The 10440-nt window shown below is 42.9% G+C and overlaps 1 long non-coding RNA gene across 1 annotated transcript; it reads right to left on the bottom strand.

The window, feature by feature from the left end:
- Nucleotides 1-394: 394 nt before the first annotated feature.
- LOC121042859 (uncharacterized) lies at nt 395-9704 on the bottom strand. The gene is made up of 2 exons (XR_005796496.1): nt 6339-9704; nt 395-1060 (listed from the first exon to the last, which is right to left on the bottom strand). It is a non-coding gene; the product is annotated as an uncharacterized LOC121042859 (long non-coding RNA).
- Nucleotides 9705-10440: the final 736 nt, after the last annotated feature.

Here is a 10440-nt window from a genome sequence, read left to right as displayed (position 1 = left end):
AGAGAGAGAATCCCAAGCAGGCTCTACACTCAGTGTGGAGCCCAACATGGGAATCAATCCCACGACCCTGGGATCATGACCTGAGCCAAAATTAAGAGTCACTCATCCGGGGCACCTGGGTGGCTCGGTTGGGCGGCCGACTTCAGCCCAGGTCATGATCTCACAGCTCGAAGGCTCGTGGGTTTGAGACCCGCATCGGGCTCTGTGCTGAAAGCTCAGAGCCTGGAGCCTGCTTCCGATTCTGTGTCTCCCTCTCTCTCTCCCGCTCCCCTGCTCATGCTCTCTCTCTGTCTCTCAAAAATAAATAAACATTAAAAAAATTAAAAACAAAAGAGTCACTCATCCAACTGAGCTACCCAGGCACCCTAAAATGAAATAAAAAAAATTTTTTTTAGAAATAAAATTTTTTAATGAGTTTTTTATTTCCATGAGTTGATTTCAAGTACTCAGTAGCCACATGTGGCTAGTGACTGCTCCGGTGGACAGCAGAGATACGGAATATTTCTATCACCACAGAAAGTCCCGTTGGATGGGATGGCTTTAGAATCCAAGCTCTATGAGGTCATGGACATTTGTCTGTCTAGTTCACTGGCCCATCTCCAGTGCCTGACATGATAGGATCCCTAAGTTGGCCTTCAAGAAATCTTTGTTGATTTGAATCAAAATGCCATTTACGTTTTGGTCTTCCCTGAATAGATGATGGGTGTCTTGAGGTAGGACTTGTGTTTGCTTTTCATTATGTCTCCAGCAGCTGTTGATGGAAGACCATCAGTCAACATTCATTGTATCGAATGTTCAGCATGCTTTAAACTTTCCAGCTCCTGAGGGATCAGTGTGTTTCCACGTGCGTATAGTTAACTGGGCACAGGTGGAGGCTCTCGTTTGTGACTCTAGTCTTTCTTCGTGGTCAGACATGGGGAGGGCCTAACGGCTGCTGCCTTCTACTCTTTTGGAGAAGAATTGCTCAAGTCCCTGAGCTGGTGCAAACTCTGATCTGAACAAATTACACCTAACAGCCCCTCTCTTCCTGTGCAGTACTCCACATTCCCAGATGTGCCACCTAAAAAAAGAAAAAGGTACTTCATTCTGAAAAAGTAGCAACGTAAGACCTACAGCGTTTCTTCGATATCTTTGGACTATTTCATATCTTGAGTCCTTTAATTGTGCCTTTCCGTAATCAGATCTAACTGCTCTGTCCAAAAGAAAACACTAAGAGGCAGCACATACAAAAATTTAGCTGTGTTCTTTGGAAATTATTTCCCTAGAATGCTGGCTATTTCTGATTATCAGTGGTATTCATCCAGCTATATTTTTTTCCAGAAAAAAGTCTGGCTAGGGCATTTTAAAATCAGTACAAAAGATACATTTCGCTACTACCACACTGGGAAAAAAAATATTGTGTTTGGCCAAGAGGAGACTTTGGGATGCCACCAATAAATACCCTCATGTTCAGTCTTGGTAACCAGAACTGAGAAGGAAAATCAGGCCATGAAGTCCTGTCTGCATCCTAATTCAGCTGGGTTATTTATCCCCTTGGCTTTCTCTTCCAGCATTTCAATTTTGTTGGCTGAGTCAAGCATCTTGTTTGTCCTCATTCCAGCATCGGTAGAATATCTCTGTTCTTTTATTGTTTTTAGTTGGACAGACTGGCAAGATTGAGAGTGATTTTGACAAAAAGGGAGGGCAGCTGCAATGCTCAATATTTTTGATAGATGCAGTTCTGTTGCTCTTTTGTTCTGGGCCTTGAAGCTAATGTGTCTCATGAAGCTAAATAAAATATGAAGCAAGTGAGTGTTTCAGGAACCCCGGAAACTTTTATGAAATGGCATCAGTGCTGTGTACTCTGACTAAATATATACACATATGTGTATGTATAGGTATCTATATCTATCTATCTATCTATCTATCTATCATCTATCTACTATTATCTATCTACCTATTATCTATGTATCTATCTATCATCTATCTATCATTATCTATCTTCTATCTATCTATCTATCTATCTATGTATCTATCTATCTATCTATCATCTATGTATCTATCAATCATCTATCACTGTTTATCTTCTATCTATCTATCTGTTCTCCCTTGTGGGGGTCTGGAGGGTGAGGCTTTCTCTTAGTATGAGACCATATTGAAGTTCTGCTGCCACGCAGACTTCTGTATCAAGAGAAATGTTGAGGGACACATTAAGAATTTATTTCAGAAAGCCCATTGGAGACATCCCGAATGCTGGACCAAGGTAAATCCAGGGACATTCGGAAACAGTTAATACAGATTGGGGTAGTGGGCAGAGGCCTGAGGAAAGTTAGGAAAATGGTCGGCAAGTGGTTCTACTCTTTATTCGGATTCTGCGAAGTCACAGAGATGGTGGCTTAAAGCAGTTTTCTGGAGGATTAGGTGTTCAGATGTGCATAGATCCTACTGAGGTTAGCTGCCTGACACTCACTTGAAGCAGATTTAAGTTATTCCGATGCTAATGATATCTTGGAATATGATCAATGATATCTAGAGCTTTTCTACCACCCGGTCCGTGTCTGTTGCATCCATTACAACCCAAACAGAAGGGAAAGGGTTTATTTTTCAGTTCTATAATGTGGTGGGAGCAGCGGGTATTACCATGACAAGGCAAACGGAAATGTGAAATCTCTAATCACGATCCTTTCGCCCGGAGCCAGAACGCTTGCAAAATGAAATGCAATGTTTTAAAAATTCAGCTATTTGTATTTCTAGTCCCTTACTGGACATATAGAAAGAATATGTTTGGTCATTAAAGACATGACACGATACCTACAAACCCCTCATTCCTGTGATGTTCTAGTAGAAAGAAAATGTCGTCAAGAACCCTGACACATTTCTCTAAGTGGCCTTTTGAAATTATTGAACCACATCTATTAGAGGGCTTATCTGTAGTTTTATAACAGTTTTCAAAAACTTGCTGTCACTCATCCTTTACCTGAGGGTCCCTGGATTCTAACAGCAGCAAAATCTATCATTGTAAATGCTGCACAAGCAGGAACATCCACGTAAAAGAGGAGGAAATTGTGAGTGATGAGTGAACATCTACAGAGAGACCATGAAGTTTTTGGGTGGCTCCCAAGCCCCTCCCCCCCAATTTGTTAAACTTATTGTTTATCGTTATGGAGTACGCTTGATCTTAGCCAAAAGGCCGAGATGCGATAGTTATGGGGTAATTAACTCTCTGCCTACAGTTTGGAATTCACTTGCCAGGGGTGGAGTGGACCTCTGTGGTCTCCCAGATGGAGGCTCTTTATTTTTCCAAGACCATCTCCAAAAATGTTCCATGTCCCTGACAAATTAACTTTTGTGCTCCAGCAGTGATATTTTCTGTTGGACACTGGGCTATCCACACTGAGTAATGCTGCCAAGATGGTCTTTGAAATCACCATAGACCCCCACAGGGACACGTCTCTGTCTGACAGTAGCGGACAACCCAAGAGTGGCCAAACCCATGTTGTGTGTACAACTGAAAAACAAAAACAAACCCAAACCCAAACAAACAGGATAAAAAACATAGAGAACTCAAACCTGAATTTCTATTTCGTCAGTTGCCACAGAAAATGTAATGGACAGGGCTATGCAAAAGGAGAGAAGTACATGAAATTAATCCCACTCAAAGTCAAAGCAGGAGTAAGCTTTAAAAAAATTTAAAAATTTGCATCTGCTATCACCCTAAGAATTACCAAAGGTGACTTAGTTTCAGCCAAGGGAGACTTTTAGCCAGATTTCCCCAAGACCGTTCTTGGATTTCAGCTACCGCCAGGGTTAACGTCGGGCTCCCAAGCCCTGGAGAGGAACTTTGCGATGGGGCAGCCTGATACAGTTCTTTGCGTTCAGAAAGTCGGGTAAGAAAGGTCACTTTTCTTCCTGGACGGGACAAGTTATTGGCTGTGAGCTGTTAGGCATTAGAGCCACAAGGCCAACGAAGTTAGCGTGAGGGAAGTTAAAAAAACAGAAACACTTCAGCACTGGAGAACGTGTGGCTTTTCTTTTTGTAAATGCAAAAGGAGTCCTTCCATAACTTGATCACCTTCAAGACTATTTTGCCACATGCATTTGGGATTAAACACTAGTTTGAAAAGGAAGGGAGGCTAAGGCTCTCCCGTGGCAGTGTTTGTATTTCCCATCGCTTTCCTCTGTGCACTATTTTTAAAAGAAACATTACACACAGGAGCCCTAAGGCGATGGCACCGGTGAAACAATGCCAGCTTGGAAATCCAGAGGAGACTCTGGTTTTCATTATGTGAGCAAGAGGTCATTCATTATTTAAGTGCTTCTCTCTCTCTCTCTCTCTCTTTCTTTAAATCTACAGCCTTTTGGTCTCCAGCCTTCCAGTGCATCCATGGTCATTATTCTTTGGATATTTTTAAATTATGAACATAGAGCCAACTGGAGTCTCACAGTCCAACTTGCTAATGGAAAGCCTTTGTGGCACAGACGCCATTCATATAGATCAACTCTGTCGTAAATCACATACTGGCCTCTGTGGTTGTAATGAGAAAAAGAGAAATGGCGTGAATTCTCCCTCTCTGGTTTTCTTACTAAGAGCAGAATCTGTTCAGCAAAATGATCTCTTTAGGGGCTTTACTAAGTGGCCAGGGAGCAGGAAAACCCAACACTTCTCACATTTCTTCATTATTAAGGGGAGGGATTGCAAAAATGAAGACTTGTACAGTTGAAATCCAATGCATTTGGGTAGTTATCCTGTAAGTGTGAAAAGTGTAGAAATCTACAAAGGTAATTATATCTACTTTGGTCTCCATCTCCAAAAGAAAGGCTTTGAGATAAAACAAGAAAGGCCATTTATCAGTTGTGACAGTTTTGTCCCATTATCTACTTTCTCAGAAATGAAAAAGACCATGATGAGTTTGTTTAAATTCTCAGCATAAATACCCATGAAGAATACATTATTGATGTGAAACCTGGAATTAAAAAAAAAAAACTTATAGAGGGTGGCTGTGTTCATTAGTGGTGGTAGAAGTTTGGAGAAAGAGGGAGTGCTGATGCCTGGTTAATCTTTGTAGTTAGAAATCTCTTTCCCTCTATCTTTTGCATGCTTATCTGGAAATGGCCTTAATATGCCTTCTCAAACTCTGGAAGACATTCGGGGCTCTGGAAAACCACAAGGATGGCTGTGCCTCACTGCAGTGAAACAGAAGTTAAAAGCCACCACCCTCGCATTTTCTGATTGCTTCCGTCATTTGGTGAATTCTTACTGTGGCAGATGATTTCACCTTCACAAGCCTGATAGTATTTGAGGTTTCAAATAACCCATTCTCAGTGAATTTACAAACAAAATCAATTTCTTGCCAATTTTAATGGCTACTTAATCAATTTTACTTGGGCCATCTGATATTTTTGACATTACTGACACAGACTGGTTTGCAATAAAGGGGCATGGTAATTGAGAAGCCTCAATTATTCTGACCGTTCCCATCATAAACATGTAACAATTGGAGTGGTACCAAAGAGCACTTATGTGGGCTGAAGAATCCAAGGATAACTGAGGGAAGGGGCTTCTAGCATCCTCTCCCTGTGCTAGATTCTGGAGAAATCCTGACTGCAGGTTCTCGGGCATGTGACTGTGCTTGAACTGTTACCATGTATGCTGTCTGGGAGGACAGTCAAGCTGGTTGAGGTTTGTCAGAGTTTGTTCGAGAAATTTTGTTGCAGGGTTGTTTTCACAGAACATCCCCACTTTATAGTGTGTGTGTGTGTGTGTGTGTGTGTGTATGAAAGCATGTGTATGTGTACCCAGGAGTTATGCTGTGGGATGATGTTAGAACAGAACAGAACTTGCTATTTCCGTATGACTACCTCAAGTTAACAAAGTTAACTTAGAGTTAGTATAGTTAGTATTATGATAATGTTAACCTATGGTAAGGAGAAATTGCTTTATTAGCCTTATTAAATATTGTCTTCCTAAGTGGGCTCCATGTATGCTGTTGTGGATGCTCAAGTGCACCATGGCTTGTGATGCTCCCCTTGACGGAGTTATGAAATCCAGTTCAAGGGTCCCTACCTCTGAGATGAGTCCCTAAGTGCTTACTCCTCTCCATAGGGTGACGAAAATTACTTCTTGGGTAAACTCAATCAGGGGAAGACTCTTAATGCCACCACAGCGTCTGGCATATATTAAGTTCTTAGTAAATTATTTGTTGGAAGAATAAATGAAAGGGTGTTGCCTCTGTCCTTTTTATATTCCCCTTCCCCTTCTACAGCTCATTACATGATAGTATTTGATCCAAGGTTCCACTTGGGGTAAGGATATTATCTCTTATCTACCCAGATCCTATAATAGTACCAGCTCGATAAACCTTTGGAGAGGGGTTGCAGGTTGCTGGGTACTGTCTGCTCCTTCAGAAGAAAATGACTGGCACTCCCTGGGCATCCTTTGTTTATGGAGAATGGCTGTAGTTTCCTGTCTCCATCATACGTTGATCCTCATGGGTCAGGACAGAGTTCAGACATCTTGATCTCATCAGTGTAAAACTCGGTAGCTCAGTGACTGCAAAGAGAAACATTCCACAGTACAGAAATGGCTAGATTGGAAATATTTAGGTCAAGGCTCCTTGTTTTTTTTTTTTTGTTTGTTTTTTGTTTTTTTTAAGTGATCTTCAAGGCCATCCTTGGTACCTGGATGATGCTGGTTGCTAACACCTGAGCAAGAATTCAGAGTTTAAAGGGAGCCCTCCTGGGTGGTTCACAAGACCAGCATCCTAGTTGCAGATATTTCTTGGGACAGCTCTGCTGGAGATGCCACATGGTGCCGGTGACAGGCAGGGATTGGGCCACCTCCAGCTTCCAAATGGAGATGTTCCTTCCCAGGTGGTTTTAGCAGATCCTAGGAGATCTAGTGGCTTGAAGGTGGGGAGAAAGCCTCTACAAAATGGACCTGTGACTTTAGGAGAGAATGGCGCACTCAGAGAAAAAGGAGGAATAGTCACATGCCGGGTACATCCTGGATGAGGTGCCCCCAATCTGAGTGTCTGTGGGAGTATTTCTCTGCCCAGGTTGAACAGCTCGACCCACCAGGTGGCCATTAATGAAAGTGCCTGAGTTGCTCTTTGGGCACCCAGAGCTGTGTTTGGGGGCGTCTCAGTGGTAGCATCAGCATCCACTGCAGACAGATGATGACAGGCACGCCCTTTCCCCCGTGCCTTCCCTTCCTGCGACATCAAGAACCATGTCTAGTGAATGGATCGAGGAGAAACCACTTGACCAACAGCATGCAAGAGGGAACCCCACCTGATTTCACAGATCGTCTGTATGAACGTTTTCACTTCAGTGTTTACCAGGTCTCTAAATATGCTCTCTCCCCTCCCCTACTGTCGATTCAGCAGTTCTTCCAACTAATGTCTTTCTTAACTAATCATGACTGCTAGCTCTTGAACAAATGTACTACTTTTTGTGACTTCTCTGTGAAAACTTAGACGTGGGTAGCAATTTTATCGAATTACTTTTCCTCTTAAAAATGTCCGACCTGTGTGGTTTCATGCCGCACGCTCTTGGATATCAAGTTTCTTGAAGACTTTTTCTAATTCTGAACAAATGTCAATCTCAGAAGTCATGAACCTCAAGGACAAATGCATTTTACTTACTGCTAGCTTTATTCTGGGATCTTGACAGGAACCGCCTGGGGCTGCCTCAACTTAATGTTCCCAGGTAGTTAACCGTCCTATTGGTTAACGTGACAGTCATTAAGCAGCTGACATAGGACCCGAAGAAAGCTGAGGACAAATACATTTAAAATCAATATCTCTTAAAACCTTTTTACTTGCTAAGGCTGAAGTGTGCCATTCATCTCTCAGTACTTGCTTTCTGCCCTATTGATTTCTTGGATCCAAAGGTGTTGGTGAGTAGAGAATCGGCATGTACTTTTTTCCAACTGAATTATAATTTTTCCTTTTAGATCAAGTTGCCATATTTCCCTGCTAGGTGGTTTTAATGCTTTAAGACCTTTTAAAAGATTTATAACAACCAATAGCATAATTTTGAAGATTACTCCAATGTTTGCATTAGGGCCAGGGGAAGCGCATTCAGGTCCACAGTTACGTATCCACAATTCCGAAATCTGGAAATCTCTGAAGGAATAGAAGATTTTTTTTTCATTGTGTTTGGTGCAAATTAATTTGGTGACAGAATCTGACCTGAAGGGATGCAAGGCTCTTTACAGTCTCTAATAATCTTACACAGTGTGACTATTTGTACCTATTGCTAACATGTTTGACTAATGTTTGACTAAGGGTGCTGTTCTAGACTCTGCTAGAGGTATTTCAAAATACACCACAGGTAGCTTCCTAAAATATAAAAAAAAAAAAATTATGAATTCCAAAATACATCTGACTCCAAGAGTTTGGGTTAAGGAATTGAAGACCTGAACCAAACTGTGAAGGCAATGATTTTTCACCCGCCTCCTAATTTTCAGCCACAGTCACTGAACCAAGGGAAATGACAAAATGCAACTTTAAGTGGACAAGAGCTGCAGTGACCTGACTTGCTCTCTACTTCAGAAGAGAGCTTGCTCACCCTTGGATGTCCCTCTCTGAACACCATGTTCCTCTGGCCAGGGTATTAAATGAGGCTTAACCCAATTACCAACATATTGCTTTATTTCTTGGTGGTAGTAAATTAAGGCTTTCTAGAGTCATACAGCACGCAGTGATTGAACATTAGAAATAAAAAAACAACAATGAGCATTCATTTTCGCAGAGGCAGGAAGGAAGCAATGTTTTAACACAGAGAGATTTCCTAGTGAGGCCTTTTGCTTGGTCTCTAAAAATCTGCTGAGCTGTTTCCCCAGTGACCTCTGCCACAGATTCCCACCCCAAGTGGAGGCAAAGCGGATGAAGAGAAGACGGGGAAAAAGGAGAGACGGGGAAAGACAGCATGTGCTGGGCAATGAATGTAGAGGTCACCTTTGACTCCTGTTTGGAAGACAGTTTAGGTGATGCGGTCAGGTGATGGTGATAAAGGTATTTTTAATGGGACACCTATTCTCTGGTTCAGGGAGCCATTTTGGATCTCCTCATTCCGGGAGTATGAAAATACCACTTGGAAGACCCCGGTGCCAAGGAGTAGGGACAATCCTCTGTTGGCTCTCAAATTCTGAAATTTTAGACAGTCACAGAGCAGGGGAACGCTACCTTCAACCTCATCCATGACTCTAAACCCTGTGCTATCTCCAGGATACTATTCCCAGCCAAGCAATTCATTTCCCCCCCGTGGCATGTAGTCTCGATTGCACACTAAGTTGTTGGTGATGTTGACCGGAGAGGAGGTGATGTCATATGACGCACGAGAGGAACCCCCTGGGCAGGTGCCACGTCACTCTATCTTTTCCTTCCCAACAGAAGACAAAGAAACACAGTGAGCTGATGGTGGGAGTGCAGCTGTTGACTTGTGTGTAGGCTCGATGTGAAACAAATTCCATACACCTGGCTTGGAGATGCAGAGGTTCTGGGTTGGGGAGGTGGACCCTTTGAGAAAGAAATGGCTGAGTACTTGAATAGTGTTGAAGGAGAGTGGTGGCTAGAGAATAATCTGGGAAAAGTCATGTGTGGATTAACCAAAGGCAACTAAATTTCATGAAAATGAGCAGCGGACTTTTCTGGCATCCTGATCTCACACGCATGAAGCTAGCAAATGGATCGCCATCCAAATAGGGCCATTTAAAGTTCCTATTTGGCAATAATTTTAACGTTCTATTCCAAGGGCCTGGTTGGTGGACCGGCGCCTGAGTTGTATCAACTTCCTTCTTCCATTTGCCTGACATTTTTGAGTGAACAGTATTTAAACACCTGAAAGTCTGTTGTGCATTCTTGGACAGAGAACATTTAGAGAGCCATGGGAGAAGGCACCCGAGGTGGCAAATCTGCACCGTTAAACACTTATGACTTAACCCCAACAGGCTTCATGCGATGATGTCTGGATGCCCAAAGAAATAAATAGATGAGAAAAGTCGAAATGTGATCTGAATGACAAAGAACCAACAGGCCTGTTCCTGCCAGCTGCCGGGCAGACCTGCCTGATGCAGGCCACAGGTGCACTGAGAGGGACTGGAAAAACCTTGGAAGACCTGCGTTCTCTTGGGCCTCCCTTGTTAATTAAAAATCGTGAGGGTCTTTCCTCCTATTTGAAAACACTCAGCAAGATCACCTTGACTGGGGATATGGGCTGTGCTGTGCGTAGGAATCCCATTGCCTCCACAAGAGGGCGTGGGGTGCACCCATGTGGGAAGCCCTTGTCACAGAAACGATCCACCTAGGGGGACAGGGAAGGTGCCCAAGAGACTCACCCACCAAAATAAACGGGTGGAGTGACATTCGGATTGGAGTGAAGGAACTATAGGGCATTCACGCTGGCACTTCTGAATCTCCTGAAAGCACCCTCCAAAACCAAGAGGTGGATGCCACCTAC

This window comes from Herpailurus yagouaroundi, unplaced genomic scaffold (assembly GCF_014898765.1).
Source record: "Herpailurus yagouaroundi ecotype Mexico unplaced genomic scaffold, PumYag 29, whole genome shotgun sequence".
Classification (NCBI taxonomy): Eukaryota; Metazoa; Chordata; class Mammalia; order Carnivora; family Felidae; genus Herpailurus; species Herpailurus yagouaroundi.
The sequence above is the reverse complement of the archived record's forward strand: the minus strand, read 5'-3'. Positions and strand labels throughout refer to the sequence as shown.